This window comes from Crotalus tigris, unplaced genomic scaffold (genome assembly GCF_016545835.1).
Source record: "Crotalus tigris isolate CLP2741 ecotype Arizona unplaced genomic scaffold, ASM1654583v1 scf7180000018172.2679963, whole genome shotgun sequence".
Classification (NCBI taxonomy): domain Eukaryota; kingdom Metazoa; phylum Chordata; class Lepidosauria; order Squamata; family Viperidae; genus Crotalus; species Crotalus tigris.
The window spans coordinates 2,434,041-2,448,380 of record NW_024096864.1 but is presented as its reverse complement, the minus strand read 5'-3'; the positions used below and the strand labels follow the sequence as shown (position 1 = coordinate 2,448,380).

Sequence of the window (14,340 nt, the reverse complement as noted above, 5' to 3'; positions counted from 1 at the left end):
TTTTGAAAAGAGAAAGGAGGAGGGGGGGATAAAATAGCAGTTTCCACCAATGAGAAGCTGTCCCACCCTTCAGCTGTGGAGGAAATGCTTCAAAACAATCAACTCAGGTTTCCTCTAGGATTATATATAGCACAAATTGAGTGACATAACCTGTCTAGTTCATTGTCTCGGATTTGTAGAGGCCTCATGATGGCCTGGCAATATAAAAATAACAGAGTTGGAAGGGACCTTGGAGGTCTTCTAGTCCAACCCCCTGTTCAAACAGGAAACCCTCTACCAAATTATTGTCCAGTCTCTTCTTAAAAACCTCTGGTGTTGGAGCATTTACTGCTTCTGGAGGCAAGCTGTTCCACTGATTAATTGTTCTAACTGTCAGGAAATTTCTCCTTCGTTCTAGGTTGCTTCTCTCCTTGATGAGTTTCCACCTGTTACTTCTTGTCCTGCCTTCAAAGTACTTTGGAGAATAGAATTCTTCTTTGTGGCAGCCCCTCAAGTATTGGGAGATTGTAAATACTGCTATGCAAAGAGAATGCTCATTTCAGATCAGAGCATTTTTGATGAGTGGGGAAGACACTAGAAAGTCCAACTAGTCCCAATTATACATCAGATTTTCTGTCTGAATCGATACTTATTATATCACTTATTGATAATATTAGGGACTTTTAAGCCAGGGGTCTTATATAGAGACTCCCCTTTTATATCCCTTTTGCACAGCTCCTCTTTGTTCTTCCACCCTCTGAAGGAATTCTAGGTGGAGGAGGAGAAGGAAGGAGCAATGGATACTAGCATCTGATGCATCACTGTTGTCATAAGGTCGATTTTGAATACATTATAAATGCAAAACGACACATTTTACATCATTTCACATAATGATGTCATGACACGCATGACATCGCTCACCTTCCCTGAAAATACCTCTTAGGAAGGATAGGATCTGATGCATCTGATTTCTTTTTTTTACATATTAAAGAGTTTGAAGGGTTTCTGAGCTCTTGCTCGTAAATAATCATAATTTTCTGGCTGGATTCATGCACAGATTAATCTGTCTTTAACTGAACCATGTTTTGCTGAATCAATCCAATTGCCAGGACACCCAAAACTCACTGAGTCATCAAGCAGCCAAGCATATTTTTACCCCTGGACATTCTCTGTGAGATTTATATTTTGCTTTATTGTTCAGGAATTCAAAGCTGCATACGTAGAACTTTCTTCTATTTTTGTCTACAACCTTGTGAGATAGTTTGGGCTGAGAGGGAGGGACTGGCACAAAGTCACCGCGGAGTTTCCATGGGGAGGCTAGATAGACCTTGAGTGCCCTCCTTCCTTGGTTCAGCTCTTTAACCACTACACCACACTATTGTATGAACTGAGCCTCTCCCTTAAGGCAGAAAAATGTCATCTTCTTTCTTTCTTTCAGATTTCCAAAGGCAAACAACAACAGCCTTAATATAATTAGGCAGGCAACAAGTGAAGGCAGGCATGTTATGTGAAGACACACAGGCACCTCTGCATTTATCCGAAACATGTTGAAACGTAAAGGAGAAAGTATGGCTGAATGAAGCAATCCATCCTTACTACTACATGGAGTAAGTTATCTTTCTTGAAAGGACTTAGCCCCTCCCTAAGGGAACAAGGCGGGGCTTCTGTGGCTTTCCTTTTTAAACGGAGCCAACTGCATCTGCTGGCTGACTCTGTACGGAACTTTCTCTCTTACTAGGACTAAGGAAATAGCAACTTGTTTTTGATGCCCAGCTAATTTTGCTGATTTCTTTCTCATCAGATTCCCTTCTTTCTAGGTTTTTTTTTTCCTCCTTCCTGGAATTGAAGTCATTTTTCCCACGAAAAATGCACATGTGGAAGACACTTGCTTAGCTTGGACGGGTCAAGAAACTTCAAGAGACAGCTGTCCAGAGACGTTGCAAGTAAGTCACTTTGCAGAAACTAAAACTCCACCTGTCAATCGTCCGACTAACCCTAACACCTCTCCCAAAAAAGGAGTCTTCAAGGCTTTTGAATGCCATAAAATATAAACTTTATTCAGTGGTGGGATTCAGCCGGTTCGCACCACTTCGGCAGAACTGGTAGCTAATTTTTTGTTGCCCAAGCCCAGAATGGACTTCCGGAAGCGGCATCCACATAGAGAACCGGTTGTTCCCATATTTGAATCCCACCACTGGCTTTTTTGAAGACACATCTTTTTGGAGCGCATCTGGGGAGAGAATGTGCTGGGTGGGTTATGTTTCCTCGCTGACATTTTTCCTTGCAAAGTAGAATCGGTTCTATTTGGTCCATTCCTCTGCCCAGTGATGGTTGAGATGACCATCAAGTGATGCAATGAATGAAGTAGACAAGCAGAGAAAATTGGGGATCTTAGCACAAGAAAGATGTTATGTTATGAGCTGAATTTCTCTATTAGTGCTTTCATTGATGCATTATCCTCCCCGCAACAAAGAGCAAGCATTTTTAGAATCGGGTACTGACATCTTATTATTAGGAAGAGAGGTGCTTGTTTGTATTTTTGACTCTTCATCTGGAGAATCTCCAGAACAATTTAAGCACCTGAAGGCACTTACTTTGCAGCACGTGAATCCCTGAAAACTGCTTTGCATAGGATGAGGATGCTTGCACAACTGTTTTTATGACTGCTATGCCACTATTCCTTTACTGAATGAGAAAGAGATAGTCCTCTGTGTTCAAATACGTAAGTTGTGAATCAGTCATATCACCCCATTATCAGCGCCTTACGACTTGATTCAATTCAATCTGATTAATATTACGTACCTCATACCTATCCTATTTGACATGACATTAACCTGTTGCCATGGGGGGGGGGAGACAAGGGATCCCAAAATGTTTGCTTACCAAGCTGATGGCTCAATGATAGTGCTTTCCCCCTTCGTATCTGAGGGGGCATGGATCTTGGAGGCTGGCCAACTCTCCCTTTGTATGTCCCCATGGATATGCAAGTTGGTTGGTTTGTTTGTTTTTGCCTGCCTTTAACTTACAGCCTTACCTGTTTGCCTATGTTAAACACAGCTTGGATCTTTGGCATTCTGCCTATGCGGATCCATTCACTTTTTCTAGAAATATTTGTTGACTTACAGGGTGAGAAGAGGAAGGAAGGATGGTCAAATAATTGAAAGTATTAGAAGGTGCATTGTAAAATAAATATTTCTGGAGCTCAGTCTGGAGTTCTAAAGCTATTCTCTAAGGCAGGGTTGTCCAACATTGGCAGCTTTAAGACTTGTGGATTTCAGCTCCCAGAATACTCCAACCAGCTCCGTTCTGGGAGCTGAAGTCGACAAGTCTCTGGACACACTTGCTCTGAAAGCGGATAGGGAGGCAGAAAAGTAGGATGAGATTCTGAAACAACTGGACATCAAGGTGGGAATAGATGATGCCTCGGTGGGTTTGCCACCGAGAGAACTTTTAGGATTTCCATCTGAACATTAGAGGACTTGCTTTTTTGTGCATAGACCTAATATGGATCAATGGAGAAATAAGACCCCTTCAGCGATATGTTATCCTTGTTTTTCTGTATAACAGATAAACACAGCTGCACACTCTTGTTTAAAAGCCACTACGGTCCAATGGAAACATGTTTGGTTTCAACTAGGAAGAAGTTTGATTAATTCCCAACCCAGCCTTGAAGATTATTGGACGGAATCTTTACATTTAACTAATCTAGCAGGATGCAACAAAAATTTGAAATAAGATTTATTTGTATTGGTAAGAACCTAAATGGTAGATCCTACTGTCTGATAACATACTGGAGAGGAGATACATTTGTTTTAGATTTTGGCATGCATTTTGGCTAAGTCTCAGACCAGACCGGTTTGATCCAATTGTAGGACTTCTCAAGACTACAAATTGCCCCAAACTGATTGGGTGATACCACGATACTTTGAAAGTGTTTTTTTTTTTATTTCCAAAACCTTCAGAAAGCCATACCTTGTGCCACAGTTAGAAATCATGTTATTTTCAGCTTTTTTCTTCTTCTTTAGATGGAAAATTGAAAGGGAAAAACGGAAAAGACGGATGCACATGTGTTCACCTTTTATTAGGCATTCTCACATTTTAATAGCAATCGAGTAAATTTTGCCTACACAAATCCGTGCATAAGCTGATTTATGAAAGTGGGCCATCATTCAACATTTGCATTCCTCTGAATGTTATGATGCAATTCTCCAGTCGAAACCTGCATATCAAACTACATTTCAGTAAAAATAACATCCTGAAATATCTTAGGGAAATTGTGGGTGTGGTACGGTACATACATGGGTGTGTGTTTTCCACAAAAATACCTCTGCAGAGTGATATGTACAGAGAATTGGTCAAGAAAGCTTTGTGCAAAAATAAAGAACTGAACTGAACGACAGTTCACACTGAAGAAGAAAAAAAGCAAAAACAGTGGCTTTATTTATTATCTTATTTATGCATTAATAAGTTAACGAATTTAATAAAATAATTTATTAAGAAACCTTAATGAAACATCCTGTAAAAAAGTTAGATAGTTGCCCAAATAGACTTCTTGCCATTTCTTTGGTGCAATCCAGCTCTAATCCAGCAATTGCTTAACCCAGCTATTGCAACATTTTGTGACTTTAAAAATCAGTGTCATCTCTTCTTCATTCATCCCTGATCTTGCCTTGGGCAAGGCTTTCCAGTTGACATCACAGCTCCTGAGAATACATGAGGAAGTGAGAAAGCATTATACAGGAAGAATCTAAAGTTGAGCTGAGGGACCAGAGCACGGGTATCTGTTTTAGAACCATAGAATCAAACAGCTGGAAGTGGCCTGGGAGGTCTTCTACTCCAGGGTCTTCAAACTTGGCCTTTTTATGACTTGTGGATTTCCACTCCTAGAATTCCTCAGCGAGCCACGCTGGCTGAGGAATTCTGGGAGTTGAAGTCCACAAGTCATAAAAGGGCCAAGTTTGAAGACCCCTGTTCTGGTCCAGTCCTCTGCCCAAGGCAGAGTCCTTATACCATTCCAGACAAATCGTTGTCCAATCTTGTCTTGAAAACCTCCAGCGATGGAGCACCTACAACTCTTCTTGCCTTACACGTAAAATCAAGCAAATTATGAAAAGCAATTGGAGGATTTCCACAACTTAGTTTTCCCTACCTATAAGTGTCACCTGCTGGTGGGGAAAACAACTGCTGGTGATTCTCCTTAATGTTTGAAGAACAACAAGGAACTTAAGAGGGAGTGTCTATTTACTTGTCAATGTGCCTGACTAATGAGTCTTGGGCACAAGAGTTTATCATAACAAATTCCCAACCCAACCCAATTTAAATTCTTATAACTATTTACCGAACTCTTTTCTCTTCACTGTGTTTAGAATTGCATACTTCTTCTACCTGTATCTTTTCATCTTTAAATAACGGATGGGCTTACCTTGTTCACGGTTTGACTGTATATTATGTAAGTTGTATTGTTATCCTTATATAGCTTTATTTAGTCTACATTTGTGTCTCTCTCTCTTTTTTTTTTTTTTTTTGTATGTTGGGATTGACTCTGTCTTTCCTTGAAGCCCGTCTTCAATCACCAGCTTCAATTATCATTTTTAACAATACTGATTCTTGGTTTGTTCGTTAATTGTATGCATATCCAAGCAGCAAAGTAGTATTTAAACTTTAAAAAATACACAAACGAGACAGTGTCAGGCAAACAAACTAAAAATGCAAACCAAAAAAAAGAAAAATAAATAAAAATCTCATTTTTATATTTATCAATATCCACTGATTTACTAATGAATACACTATTATAAACCTATTAGTGCAAAATATTATTGTATAATATTACAAATATTAACTATAGTAGCTTTGATCATTTTGCTACCTTCGTTATTCTCAATCTGGCTGCTCGTTTTTGGTAAATCTATCAGTTTGTACTGCCTTCATGTTCCCATATGATTGCCATTTTTTTTACATAGTTTCACAACTGCCATTTGTAATCCTTGCTACAGCCCGCCACTGTTTTAACTTAGTCTTAGCTTCTTTGCTCCCAGTCTAATCTATATTAGTGTCTTATATTTTTAATTGAAACTCAAATAGTTTGGCCACCTAATGAAAAGGAAAGATTCACTGGAGAAGAGCCTAATGCTGGGAAAGATTGAGGGCAATAGAAAAAGGGGACGACAGAGAACGAGCTGGCTGGCTGGAGTCACTGAAGCAGCAGGCGTGAGCTTAAATGGACTCCAGAAGATGGTAGAGGACAGGAAGGCCTGGAGGAGATCAACCCTGACTGCTCTTTAGAAGGCAAGATCCTGAAGTTGAAACTCAAGTACTTTGGCCACCTAATGAGAAGGAAGGACTCACTGGAGAAGAGCCTGATGCTGGGAAAGACTGAAGGCAATAGAAGAATGGGACGACAGAGAATGAGATGGCTGGATGGAGTCACTGAAGCAGTAGACGTGAGCTTAAATGGACTGCAGAAGATGGTAGAGGACAGGAAGGCCTGGAGGAACGTTGCCCATGGGGTTGCGATGCGTCAGGCACGACTTTGCAACTAACAACAACAATATTTTTAATATTTAACTCAAGAAGCGAGAAGAAAACAACTTTGAGGGGTCCATGATCCTCTTTAAACTTGGTTGTTGTTTTTTTGCAGTGTTTCATTACCCAAACTAGGTAGCATCATCAATACTAGTCAATGTTACCTAGTTTGTTACCTAGTTCGAAACGTCTACAAGAAAACGACCAAGCTCAGTAAGCACCAAGGACCCCTCATTTCAACCCTGAGCTACAAAAAAAAAAAAAAATCTCCTTTCTTGAAAACAACTTTTTCCATTTGTCCCAGTGGACAAAGCCTTTTCACGCTAGACACTGGGCCAGAAGCCATTCTGTCTGCTTCGTGTTTGGCTTGTGAGACGTGACTCTTAGCTGCAAAGAGTTTATCTGTTCAGACTCTAGGGAGATATTTCTTTTGTCCTTTTATCAGCCAACTAAATGGGGAGTGGGAGAACCCTTTGTCAAATTAATAAATGGAAGGGAATCTGTAGGCTGAGACCAAGCATCTAAAAAGACACGGGACCGAAGGGGAAGGGGAAAAGATGAGGAATGAAATTCATATCATGAATAGGACTAACTGTGATAATGTAATAAAGAAAAGGAGAAGATGCCTAGAAGGAAGGCTATTCCTATTGACTTCTGCTGCTCCATCTACCTCAGTGGTTCTCAACCTTTTTAATACCGCGACCCCCAACCGACCGTAAGTCGAGGACTAAACCGGTCGTAAGTTGAGGACTAAACCGGTCGTAAGTCGAGGACTACCCAACCGGTCGTAAGTCAAGGACTTTCCCTGCGCGGGAGTGTCGCGCATGCGTGATGCCGCCCCTGCGCCAGCCGAGGCGTAGCTGGCAAGCGGCAGAGACGGAGCAGGCCGACCACCGGCTGGGCCACCAGCTGGCCCAGCCCAAGGGAGGTAAGGCACCCGCCGGAAAAGGGGAAAAAAATGGCGGACAGCCTTGCTTGGCGACCCCCATAAAATGGTCGATCAACCCCAAATGGGGTCACGACCCATAGGTTGAGAACCGCTGATCTACCTGACAGATGACTCAATAAAAGAGAATATGTGTAGTTCAGGATTGAGCGGTAAAGTCCTTGGTGCTCTCTGAACTGGGTTTTCTTGCAAACATTTCAGATGTCTTATATATAAGCAGGGAGCAAATCCCACTTTGAGCACTGATGATGTTATCTAGTTGGGTAATGAAATGTCTGCAAGAAAACAACAAAGCTCAGAGAACAGCAAGGATTCCATAGTCCTCCTCCTCCTCCTCCTCCTCCTCCTCCTCCTCCTCCTGCTGTCTACTAGAAACCAGCCAAGCTCAGACAGCACCAAAGACTCCACATTGACAGATGACTTGCCCAAAATTATAATCTTCAATTTTTAAAAAACCCTACCAGTTTATATTTTCCATATAGCAAGACACGGAAATGATCCGATTCAGCAGTAATCTTTTTATAGACAGAAGGTCTCTGAGTTAATGTCACAGTATAGAGAACACTGAATTAGGTGTTTGGTTTGGCTTTTCATAATCTCTTCTCATCTCCATTTTAGGAAGTTTTCTTCAGTGGTAAAACAGTTGCTTTTAGGGAGATGTTTAAAAAGACAACATGGGTCTTTCCAAAGTGGCAGGTCTCATTAATTACCTCTTTTGACCCCTGGGTTAAAACTGAGAACAACAGTTGGATGAACATCTGGATAACCACTAATTGCTCATCCCTGACAAATTGCAAACTGGTTCACATTTCAGGCTAACCCATTTTGTTGTTGTTGTTAGTTGCAAAGTCGTGTCTGACGCATCTCGACCCCATGGACAACATTCCTCCAGGCCTTCCTGTCCTCTACCATCTTCTGGAGTCCATTTAAGCTCACACCTACTGCTTCAATGATTCCATCCAGCCACCTCATTCTCTGTCCTCCCCTTCTTCTATTGACCTCAATCTTTCCCAGCATTAGGCTCTTCTCCAGTGAGTCCTTCCTTCTCATTTGGTGGCCAAAGTACTTGAGTTTCAACTTCAGAATCTGGCCTTCTAAAGAGCAGTCAGGGTTGATCTGGGTTCCAATAACGTGCTTAACCAGATCAGTTACAAACCTAATGATTTAGTTTGCTTAAAAAGCCTGGCTTGATTTAACCTTAATCAGGTCAGTTACCAATCCGATTGGCTTACTTTACTTAACATAGCCAGCTAGGCTGATTGTCTTATTGCTTGAGATGTGCTGTGAAGCCAGAAATCTGATTAGCTTAACGATGCTATGCGGGCAACCAGAAAATAGGCCAGTGCAGTAACCAGTTTAAGCAGGTTGCTGGAACACAGCCATTATGTAAACTATTATTTACATCACCCGAGGGGATGTTGAGACCACAAACTGTGTGAAGCCTTCCCAAGTTGTGGGTGCACCTTCTAGAAAAATTTCAAAAGTTGTTACCACATTTTCGTTTTGAATGTGGAAGGAGAAAACTACCAAATATAGGACTAGAGCAAAATCCTTTAAACAGCAGGTAGTCCTCAACTTGCAAACGACCTCTAGAATAATAAGAATAAGAATAAGAATAATGTTGGAAGGGACCTTGAAGGTCATCGAATCCAGCCCCTTGCTCAGGCAGGAAACCCTACACCCTTTCGGACAAATGGCTGTCTAGTCTCTTCTTAAAAACTTCCAGTGTTGGAGCATTCACTGCTTCTGGAGGCAGGTTGTTCCACTGGGTTAATTGTTCTCACTGTCAGAAAGTTTCTCCTTACTTCTAGGTTGCTTCTCTCCTTGATTAGTTTCCATCCGTTGCTTCTTGTTCTGCCTTCAGGCGCTTTGGAGAATAGCTTGACTCCCTCTTCTTTGGGGCAGCCCCTGAGGTACTGGAAGACGGCTATCAGGTCTCCCCTCATCCTTCTCTTCGTTAAACTAGACATGCCCAATTCCAGCAACCGTTCCTCATATGCTTTAGCCTCCAGTCCCCTAATCATCTTTGTTGCTCTTCTCTGTAGTCTTTCTAGAGTCTCAGCATCTTTTTTACATCGTGGTGACCAAAACTGGAACTCAAGAGCCGTGTGCAGCCTCTGTCCCAGTTGCACACCCTGGATGTGAGCCTTCACAGATTGAACCAAGAGTGGGTTTAGTCTAAGATTCTGCTGAAAAATATTTCCAGTTGCTCAACTGTGTTATTTCCCTGCAAAGGATCCTTTTTTTGATCTCCTCAACCTTAGTCTCCGGGTGCTTGCCAACTTTTTTTCAAAATCTCTTAGTCATTCTTTTAAGTGTTGCTACTCATATCTGCAAATAGTAATTCTGAAAGGCTGGCATGCTTTCACCCCTTGCCAAAAAATACACTGAATAATACACACACAAATATATATAAAAGAGGCATCGATCATCTGTCAAATTAATCTTTATTATGGTCATAGGCCATCTTAATAAAATTGTTCATATATACAGGTTCTTATATGGTATATATCTGGAATATTTCTCAGCAATCTTTTAGAGTTAAGCTTTTCTAAAGCAGCATTGCTCAATAATGTAAAATACAATAAAAATGTGTTCAAGAGATCATGAGTGTTTTTACAACTTCAAAACACTTATAAGTGTTAACACTTATAACTTATTAATTATCTACTCTCTAGTAGATAATTAAACGGCATCAAATTTGATTCTTTGTCATGGTGCTTCAAGGTACTAAACCTAAGAGATCTTTCTTATCTTTCCATCTAACAGTTACTTTCTTTGATTTAGAAATCATGCTGTCAATATTTAATTTTAGCTATATGTCTGTATAAAAAGGGGGGGGGAGAGAAGGAAAATAAAAGCATTCTACATCCCCTACTGAAGCTATTAAAAGTTAATTGTATTTATGAGATACGTGATAGTCAAATGTCTGTGGAGATTCTCAGTCATCCAGATCATGGTTCTCCCAAAGATGCTTTTTCAAGAGGCAACTGGACTTTCTTTGTTTTTTCTTGAAGACGTTTCGCTTCTCATCCAAGAAGCTTCTTCTGTTGAAAGCACCCAAAAGCACCTTTGGGACATATGCAATAGTCAGAATTCTAAACAATTCAGAGAATATGTTTCAAATGGGCAATCTTATAAGTTGTACAGGCAGTCTCCAGGTTAAGAATGTCTGACTTACAAATAACTCGTTCCTACAAACAGGCTGCCATTCAAGCCTATTATATTTTAAAACTGAGTTAAATACAATGGTTCATAATAAGGAATGTAAGCTCTACTTTCTGACGCTTATGAAAACATTGTGTGGCCTCAACAGTTCACTGGCTCCAGGAAGGACAATGCCTTCTGACATTGGAAGTTGGATCATGTTGCCATTAACACTGTGTTGAGTGTGTAACTTTATATTTGAATTAATTTCTTTATGGAGTCCTTGGCTGCACTTACATTTTTATCTTATCTAACTTTGTAACCATGCTTCCGAAGTTTAAATCTGATGCAATTGTTGATGATGCTTCAAAGAAAGAGGAAGCAATTGAATGGTTACAAGACCATTTATGACAAGAAAAAGAAAAGCTCTGTATTCCTTTACTGCAGACTTCAAGGTAAAGATAGAAACATTAAAAAAAAAAAAGATGTTGAGACTCCAGAAAAAGTGCAGAGAAGAGCAACAAAGATGATTAGGGGACTGGAGGCTAAAACATATGAAGAACAGATGCTGGAATTGGGTATGTCTAGTTTAATAAAAAGAAGGACTAGGGGTGACATGATAGCAGTGTTAATATATCTCAGGGGTTGCCACAAAGAAGAGGGGGTCAAGCTATTCCCCAAGGCAACAGAAGGCCAGACAAGAAGCAATGGATGGAAACAAATCAAGGAGAGAATCAACCTAAAACTAAGAAGAAATTTCCTGACAGAACAATTAATCAGTGGAATAACTTGCCTCCAGAAGTTGTAAACGCTCCAACACTGGAAGTTTTAAAGAAGAAATTCGACAACCTTAGCAGGGGGTTGGACTAGAAGACCTCCAAGGTCCATTCCAATTCTTCTATTCTATTCTATTCTATTCTATTCTATTCTATTCTATTCTATTCTATTCTAAATTGTACACTAAGACAAACCCTTGACTGACTAATGCTAAATAAGAACCTATACTGACTTACCTACAAGCTCAGTTTAAAGACTAACTTATCAGTGGGTCTTGTGTGTAACCCAGGAACTGCCTGTAATTTTATTCTGTAAGAAAAGTTAATTGTGACATAAGCCAGTATTTCTCAACCTTGGCAAGTTTAAGATATGTGGACTTCAACTCCCAGAATTTCCCGGACAGCTATAGGGAATTCTGGGAGTTGAAGTCCACATGTCTTAAACTTGCCAAGGTTGAGAAACACTGAGATAAGCAGCTTTGTTCAGAATCTGCAAGGTAAACAAGAAAGCTTTATGATACATAAAATGAATCTTGATTTTTTTTCCAGATACTTGACCTGAAAAATGCCTGTTCTGTAATCTCCGGTGATTGAGGCTTCTTCCAGTGAAGGCTAGGAGAAGGACTTTCTCATAGCACTAAATGGTTATTTGCTCATTGAGAGAAAGCATCAAAGCCGTTCCAAAAATGAGAGCAGGCTTGTAATTTCAAATAGAGTGATACCACTTTTCCAAACCTCTTTATGATTAGAAGTAGATGCCTTGTGATGGGATGGGCAACAAATAAAACATTTTGTTTTTCTAGCATTGTTTGAGCTGGGTGAATGTCGTCAGTGATAAGACATGAAAGGAGGGGACTAAACTGTAAATATGCAAATATTTAACCATCTTTGGTCTTCTCAGACATAATCTATCCCCTTTTCCACCCTGTAGACTCAACAGAAAGAGTTGAAATAAGGACTGAATTCTCAGTCACACTGCAGATTATCACGCTAAGTTTTTTCAGGCAAACTAACCTACATCAGTTATCAAGTCCAATGTGGAAAGCCTGCAACTGGAGTTTGTGTAATTCTTCCTCTAGCAGATTACTGGACATTTCTGACTTAATAGTACCTATTCCCTTGGGATGGTCCTTTAGCAATGTAGATCCTATTGCAGATAGAAGCTAACATTATTGCTTTCTTTGCTGATGCAATTGTCCTCAATTTTATTTGGATGTGTTCTGATTAGTAAAACAAATTATTAGTAAGGAGGTTGGTAGCTCCTGAAGCTGAATTTGATCCTGAATCACTGTTTTTGATGCCACATTATTGCTTGGGTCTTTCCGATTCAACTTCACCTCTTAATCTCTAGGCAAAGATAGGTAACCCCCAGCTTCCAGGTGTTGCTCTTAGCATCCTTGACCAACCTCACAGATGTAATTCAGCAACATCTGGATGTTGAATTGGAAAGGCCACAGGTCCCTTAGATGACAGGGAATTATATAACAGGAATACAGAATTTGGGAGCCGACCGAGTGATCATTTAGGACGTTGCCAAGATCCTTCTTCCCGTTGTACATTGGAGATCCACCAACTATTAAATTAGTCTGTAAACTTGGCTTGCAGGCTTTAATTTTGACAATTAATATGAAGTGCTTGATCCTTGTCAGATCCAGCTGATCAAATAGCTAGTGATGTTCAATTAAGAATAGTTCTTAATTGAACATCAATAGTTCCTACCAGAGTACCCATTAGAGATTTTTCTGGAGCAATGAGATTAGACATGAAATTGCAAATGATGAGAAAGACAGTGTTTGTATGATTGCAGTGTTGGTAAAAATGTTTCAGAACCAACATTACTGGATGCAACACAACTAAAGACAGTACATTCATGACTAGCTTTAAGATAGTTGTTGGAGGTTAGATCAAATGGGGAACTGGAGGCTAAAACATTGGAAGAACGGTTGCAGGAATTGAGTATGTCTGGTTTAATGAAAAGAAGGACTTGGGATTACATGATAGCAATGTTCCAATATTTGAGGGGCTGCCACAAAGAAGAGGGGAGTCAGCACCTGGAGGCAAGACAAGAAACAACAGATGGAAACTAATCAAGGAGAGAAGCAACCTAGAACTAAGGAGTAATTTCCTGACAATGAGAACAATTAATCAGTGGTTTGTTTCCAGAAATTGTGGGTGCTCCAGCACTGGAGATTTTAAAGAAGAGATTGGACAACCATTTGTCTGAAATGGTATAGGGTTTCCTGTCTGAGCAGGAGGTTGGACTAGAAGACCTCCAAGGTCCCTTCTAACTCCATTATTCTGTTATTTTCTGTTAAACCCCATTAACTCCTCAACAATTCATGACCTACTAGCCAGTGGAGTATACTGGAGTATAGTTACTTTCTTTGCATCTGCCTGTTTTTATCTATCTATAAAATAGCTAATCAGAGGTTATTCCCTTTTGTTTATTTCCCAGGCAAATAAATGCATAGAGAGCACATTTTTTGGAAGGATAGACCTACTTAGCTGCTAAACTTTGCTGATCTCTTCAATGTACTTGCTGAAAATAATTCTTCTTTCTGTTCTTGTTTTAAAACTTGCTTCAGGATTAGATTCTCATGTGAGAAAATACTTCAAACTCCCACAGCAACTGTCCCATAAATCTAACACTGGCTAAAGCAAAATTATAATCAAGCAGAGAATAAAATTTCCAATATAAGATACTCCTGTCCATCTCTCTCAGATCCCTACAGTTTGGCCATGGGTGTCATGCATTGGGCATTGTTTGAACAGATGTGGGGAAAACACGAATATCTTCATATTTATTCTCAGTTGATCAGCTACACAGATGTCACACTGTGTTTTGTTTGTTCATTTTATTTTAGTGGTCACTTGAGCGTTGCAAAATTCATCTCTACTTTCCTTCACTGGGCAAAGAATCTGCCAGTTTTACTTTGCAGGAGAGGGTTTAAGATATGGCTGAAAATTTAA

The 14,340-nt window shown here is 40.1% G+C and overlaps 1 protein-coding gene across 2 annotated transcripts in view; it reads left to right on the top strand.

Moving 5' to 3' along the window:
- The first annotated feature begins 1,668 nt into the window (after positions 1–1,668).
- CYSLTR1 (cysteinyl leukotriene receptor 1) overlaps positions 1,669–14,340 on the top strand; it is a 37,457-nt gene continuing 24,785 nt past the window's right edge. For both annotated transcript variants that reach the window (XR_005557340.1, XM_039348759.1), the window contains exon 1: positions 1,669–1,922. The gene's annotated coding sequence lies outside the window, so the exon portion shown is untranslated. The remainder of the gene's footprint in view (positions 1,923–14,340) is intronic.